This window comes from Amblyomma americanum, chromosome 5 (assembly GCF_052857255.1).
Source record: "Amblyomma americanum isolate KBUSLIRL-KWMA chromosome 5, ASM5285725v1, whole genome shotgun sequence".
In the NCBI taxonomy this organism is placed as follows: Eukaryota; Metazoa; Arthropoda; class Arachnida; order Ixodida; family Ixodidae; genus Amblyomma; species Amblyomma americanum.
The window spans coordinates 81287906-81294334 of NC_135501.1; the positions used below are offsets into that span (position 1 = coordinate 81287906).

General features: G+C 40.3%; 2 long non-coding RNA genes across 2 annotated transcripts; both read left to right on the forward strand.

The window, feature by feature from the left end:
• Positions 1–1359: 1359 nt before the first annotated feature.
• Positions 1360–2846, forward strand: LOC144132562 (uncharacterized). Its single transcript, XR_013314848.1, has 3 exons — positions 1360–1575; positions 2054–2283; positions 2725–2846. It is a non-coding gene; the product is annotated as an uncharacterized LOC144132562 (long non-coding RNA).
• A 1-nt stretch (position 2847) lies between these two features.
• Positions 2848–5914, forward strand: LOC144132563 (uncharacterized). The gene is made up of 3 exons (XR_013314849.1): positions 2848–2884; positions 3848–3944; positions 5703–5914. It is a non-coding gene; the product is annotated as an uncharacterized LOC144132563 (long non-coding RNA).
• Positions 5915–6429: the final 515 nt, after the last annotated feature.

Sequence of the window (6429 nt, forward strand, 5' to 3'; positions counted from 1 at the left end):
ATACGTATGTTAGTTACACACTCAAAATGGGATTATTTTTATGCCTGTAGCCTAGCCTGAAATATTCTCAGGTAGGCTTCACAGAAATATACAATTTTAGTAATTCTGTGTGTACAGCTGCTGATCAGTGCAAATCTGGGTAGCATAGGCTGTAGTGTCACAATTCTGTAGCTTGTACATAGCTATGTGTGTCAACGTGTGTAGAATGAAAGAACCCCGCAGTTGGTGAGGCCAAGGAAAGCGCAGGTTTTTTTAAAATTTTGGTTCTTGCTATAGACCAGAATTAGTGCTTTAATCATTTTGGAAAGAAAGGTGATTAACTACAAAGTACAAGGAAAAACAACACGCCTATAGTGGGAACCGAACGCACGACCTGTGAATATCGTGTCCGTTACTTTTCCGAGAGCTACATCAACGACTGTCCAACCTGCTACTTGTTTGGGTATTAATGCTGCCTGTAAACAAACCTTGAGAGTGTTAGCAGTGCCACCCTTCTCCTTAGCAGTGGACATGGAACGTCTTGTGTTACTGCCAGCTTCATGTAGAGCGTGATCGACAGAGAGGGCGGAAACTGCGCGAGAACCCTCTTATGCTGCCTATGGCTTCAAGACTGCCAGAATCGAGACCCTCGTTAGCTATTAGCAGGGAACTGAAAGAAGGGTGGTGCTGGTGAACACTCTCGAGGTTTGTTTACAGGCAACATTAATACCCTAAAGAGTAGCAAGAGCGGTTGATGTGGCTCAGTTGGAAGAGCACTCAACGTGATATTCGGAGGTCGTGGGTTTGGTTCCCACCACTGGCGTGTTGTTTTTCCTTCTACTTTGTGGTTAATTACCTTTGTTTCCAAAATGATTACAGCACTAATTCTGGTCTATAGCAAAAACCAAAATTTAAAAAGAAATCCCCTACGCTTTCCTTGGCCTTGCCAACTGTTGGTTTGTTTCATTCATGTTTCATAACGAGCCCCTCATTTCCCTTCCACTTCCCCGCTAAAAGCGTGTGTAGAACTGATTATAGGTTACCTGCTTTTTTTTCTATATTATGAGTTTTGGTATTTAGTCATTTAGCTTTCAGTTTATATTACTCTGAAAGTTGACAAGTAAAGGCTACTTACTGTACTGTCATTTAAGCCAGTATTTTTAGTATCTAGGTTTTTTGTATTCTTTGCAAGATGACAAAGCATTTGGTGATATTTTGATTTTGCAGTTTAATGTTTACTAGATAACTACGATCTGGCAAGAAAGAAGGAATTACAAGCTACGCTGACATCTGACCTGGGTTCTGAACCTGAAAATGTGCGGCAGAAAAGGAAGAGGAGGCCAGTGCAACGCCTGATTTCTTTGGATGAAAGTGACAGTGAAGGAAATACTTATGATGTGCCTTTTGCAGACTTGCCACATCCAAGCCCTATTTTTGTTCCGCAGCCACCGCCGCCGAAAATAGCTAAATCCAAGGAGCATGCCTTATCTCTACTAGCGGCTACACCTTCTTCAATCAGACGGTCTCCTGCGACCATCTTGCAGCAACCTACCGAAGACAGTCAAGCACCCCAGCAAGGCAAATCACATAGAAACTGTGAGTGCTGCAGTCATTATTCATAAATTATGTGATAATGTGCACATCATATGATCATAATACCATTGCAAATCTGATAACTTGCTTGCCTTAGCAGCAGGAGTGTTTATCACAATTGCATATATGCAGAATGATAGCATCATGGAGGTTCATTTCAAGGCAGTCTTGAGAGCACAGTAGATAAACAGATGTAACTTAATACATAATAAACTTACATCTGCAGTGGCATATTTTTGACGTAGTATGTGTCAGGGCATTGCTTTAAAGTTACAATGTGCTTGTCAACAAAGAATGTTTGCTTAATGATAATGATCAGGCAGCCCCTAATTTTCATGATTTGTCACTGCAGTGTTTGTGTTCCTTAACTCTTTACAGGCATTCTGAGCACTTTAGAAATTCGCTTAGCAAATATTAATGAGCTTCCAGTGATGGTAATGTTCTGTTTTTCTAATGGAGATTTGTTGTTCACATCTTTTAGCATTGCAGCTGAAGACCATCAGAATGCTGAAGGAAATGAAAGTCTTGATGAATGAGCAGCTGAAAATACTTAAGAACCTACAGAACACCATCGTGCTGCATTTGCAGCCATCGACAGCAGCAGCAGAACCCGTGGATAGCACTGTTCTCGACTTGCTTCCTCTTTCAACGCACTCAAGCCTTGAACAACTTGAGCAGCACCTCTGTGTTGCAAAAAAGAGATCTGACCTAGTGAGTGCAGCATTGAAATCACTTGTAAATGATGTTCCTAACCATTTATAACTCAGATGAACAACTGTTAAGTATTGCAAAGTCACAGTGGCATTTGAACTTGAATGTGTAGTCAGTAGTTCTATACTGCAATAGTTTATTACAAGCTTCCTTGGTTTTAGAAGCATGGTCCATGATGAAAAAGGGGGAAGGGCCGCAAACAAAACGGAGACAAGGAAAGGAGACAACAGGGCGCTCGTCCTGTTGTCTTCTTTCCTTGTCTCCGTTTTGTTTGCGGCCCCCCCCCCCTTTTTCATCATGAGCAGCTTCCAACTCATCCAACCTTCCATTCCGTAGAAGCATAGTGCTAGAGTCATTAGCCTTTAGGTTTTTTTTGCAATTCTTAAGTACCCTTTCTTTTTGTTGTCACTATTTCACCATTGTGCACGTTTCTATTTTAAGGTGGCACACCTCTCACTCATAGGGGGATCATCACTTAAAGATGGCTTACGTCAGGTTATGAAAAAGTGCATTTGTGACAGCTTGGCACGAGACTTCTCGCTGACCGGAAGAAAAGGGAAGCGTTCATTTATTGGCCTTCAGCTGCTTCTTGTCGTAACAGGTACTCTTTGCTCTACTTTTATTTATGTGCTCTGGGCAAATGTTTAATATTTCCCAGTCTGTCGGCTCAGAATTTTAACAACCACAGTCTACTCATGCATCTGTACACAAAACTATTTGGCATGTCAGTTATTACTGGCACAAAACCTTGTGAGTTGTTTACATAGCTCTGTTATCTAATCTGTGGCATCTTGTTGTGAAGAATGAGTCTGTACATTGCAGCTTGCTAGTATAAAAAGAGCAAACAAATGAAGTTAGAATGTGTTCTCATAGGGCTTACCTGCATTTAATGATAGCAGCCTTGGGGTCTAGGTCGTCTGGTCTTTCATGTATCCAAAAAAAATATAAGGAATCTTTTTTCGTGTGAAACAAACGTGCCTAGAGCATGTCTACATGCTGTTAATGTTGCTTTATTGCATCTGCCAAAAATCATGCTAGAAATGTGCAGGGCACTTCACATGAGGCATGCAAATTAGTTCTGTATGTAGGGATGTCACACTGCACACTGTCTTCCTTTTAGCAAATGCACTCGCCTCATGTTGGCTGCCACTGCTTTACCAGAATGATCACAAACTTTCTACCTAAGTGCATGTACAGTTGCTGTTATATTTGCTACAAGCATGCAAAACCAGGTTCACCTTATAGTGTTCCAAAATAGGCGTGTTATTGATGAAAAATTTTCATGAAAAAAAATTGCACACAGTATGTTTTGCTGCCATTGAGCAGTATAGGCATATTGTGGACAGAAAACACCATTCTGAGCACTCAGTAAGTAGCTTTGATATTAGAGTAAAATAAATTGTTTCTGACTGTTTCTTAACGCTTTACATTTCTGAATAGTATGTTTTCTTTTGAAAGTGGCCAAAATTGGACCATTGTAATACTCAACTGTGCAAGTATTTGTAATGGAGTGCAAGTACTCCAGAGGTCTCTGGAAGCAATTAAATTGTGCTATTTCTTGCAGAGACACTTCGAAGCTCATTTCCGAAAGCAACGGACTGCCAGATTCAGATGTGCGTAGCAGAATGGCTGCGGTATGCTCCTTCTAGATGCAAAAAGCGGTATGAAATTTTTTTCAGTTTTTTTCTTTTTCATAGCTCCTTACAGCAAATTAAGATAAATGCTGGCGTTTGCACATTTCTTTAGTGTTCTACCACACTGTATGGTTTCACAAATTCTGCTTCTCTGTCGTTGCTTTTTCTTAAGAATAGTTCTAGGGCTTATTGCCTTCACCTTATAATCATTTGTATGCAGTAAGGTTTAATAATTTAAACTTCAGAGGCTGGAAAAAAATATCTGACTTATTAGAAGTTTGAATTATCCAATAAGCTAAAAAAATTTACAAGAACTGCTTGCATCAAAATATATTTATTTGGTAAAAGACTTGGAAATGGTCACCTGCTGGAGAACAGCATGACAATAGCAATTTTTTGCATTTGCATTTATGCTGTGTCGTGCGCACACTATGGAGAGCATGAGTGCAAAACTGCTCTAAAATGGTGCAAGTCTCAAAGGAGCTTCACCTAGTTTGAGGAGGCTTGACTGCACAGCATCTGGCTGGCACTTAAACACACAGTGTTGGTGTAATGAAAGAACCATGCGGGTGGAAGCAAGGGAAATAATCAATGTCACCAACATGGCTGTCGGTGAGCATCCAAAATGGCATGCAGCTAGGCTTGGTTGGCTTGCTGATGCGCAGCCAGCAGCCGAAGCTCTTAAAAGTGAAGCCGAAATTAAGTGTTTGGCATACTTTGGGTCATAATTAAGGCCATCCATTTGTCACTCTTGCTGTTGTGCATATCTCAGAGATGCATAGTCATCTCTGCAGAATGCAGTTCATGATTGAAAAAAGCCATTTTCACAATCAGTTCTGTGTGAATAATACCTAAATGTGACCTGCTTTTGGGATCCCATTGGGATTAATCATTGCGAGACCTGTAATGCCTGAATTGGCAAGCATTCGAGACATAGTAGATGGGTGTTGGCTGTGGGGCAGTGCTGACAATTTGAATTACTCAGATATTTGAATTAATGGGGGTTGAAATAATGAGCTTTTACTGTAGTTGCATGTCTTGAAGGTCATGCGGAGCAGAGAGGAGGCAGCCGCCGCATTGCTTGTCATGGCACTGGCTAATTAATGAGCTTCCACTATATGCTGCTTACCCACTTGCCACACAGCATGAAGAAGTAATTGCTTGTGAATGGTCTGCATAAGTAATAGAGAAGTCGAGAAGTCATGCTGTTTTATATTAAGACAAACTTTTCGCGAAGCAGACGTTTCATGACAGGCTGTTTAAAAGAATGACAGAGTGTATGCTGTTCTCGTTCAAACAACAAATAGAGGCTATTCGTGTTTTCTTTTCTCTTGCTGTCACCTCTTTGCGGCATTCATGTTGGACCAAAAGAACCCAAGCTGCAAGCTCATTTAAGCCATGCACCAGACTGAAGGGTGTGTGCATACTTCCTAAAGGCCGCAAATACACTGAGCATTTCTTGTATTTCTTTCTGTGGCATTACCAACAGTACATTCTGTCAATGGTATTTAACAGGGAATATTTAGTTGTAAAGAAAATGTAAACATGCTCTTGCTGTTTACATTTGAATCCACGTTTTGCAGCATGGTCAGAAAAGTAAATTTATGGTGACTTTCAAAGGCTACTATGTATATTGTGGTATATGTTGCACCTCAAGTGCTTAATGATAAAGCTAGTTTTCTCTGGTTACCTTTCAGAGCTTAAAATGAGGTATACGTGTTAATTCTTGGTGTCACAGAAAGCATCATTTCTTTCAAGAAGCAGCTTGTTTCCTTTATGTTTCAGGGAGATCGCCAGATTGGTAAGGGCTGAAGCTGACATGGAACCAGTGGAATGAAGAGCAGTACATCAATGTTAAGTTTTATGCAGGCAATGTTGCTACCTCTATTCCTTAGCAGCACTATATAACTGGTGTGATGAAACTGTTATTGCCGATAAGATTTGTTATTACTGTTCATGTACTGTTTATTGTTTCTGCTTCACTGTGCTTTCTGGAAGCAGGCTTGCATCTTTTTATTCATGAAACATTGATCACAAGTTTTCTAAGTGTGCTCACTGCCTCGAGTCCCTGGCAGCAATATTTACCTTGTGTGGTCAACTGGTATCATTACAGCATTTATTTGTTATTACCACTTCATGCTGTGCTGTCTGTATGCTGTTCATTGTTTAAGCCAGCTTTGTTTAGATTTTTTATCAATGTGCCTACTTGCTATCACTACCTTTAGTTCCTGCCAGCAATATTTCATTGTTGTGGTGAATCAGTGTTGTTGCAGTTAATGTTTACTGTTTTTATTTCACGCTGCACTATTCGCATACTAATCCGTTGTTTCTGTCTGCTCTGCCACGTGCAGGCAAGCTTGTATTCTTTTCATAAAAGAAGAATCTTAATTGTTCTCTTTGTATGTGCTGCTAGTCGCTGCCTCTAGTCTTTAGAAGCAATATTTAACCGGTGTAGTGAACTGGTATCATTGCAATATTTATTTATTATTACCCCTTTATACTATGCTGTTTG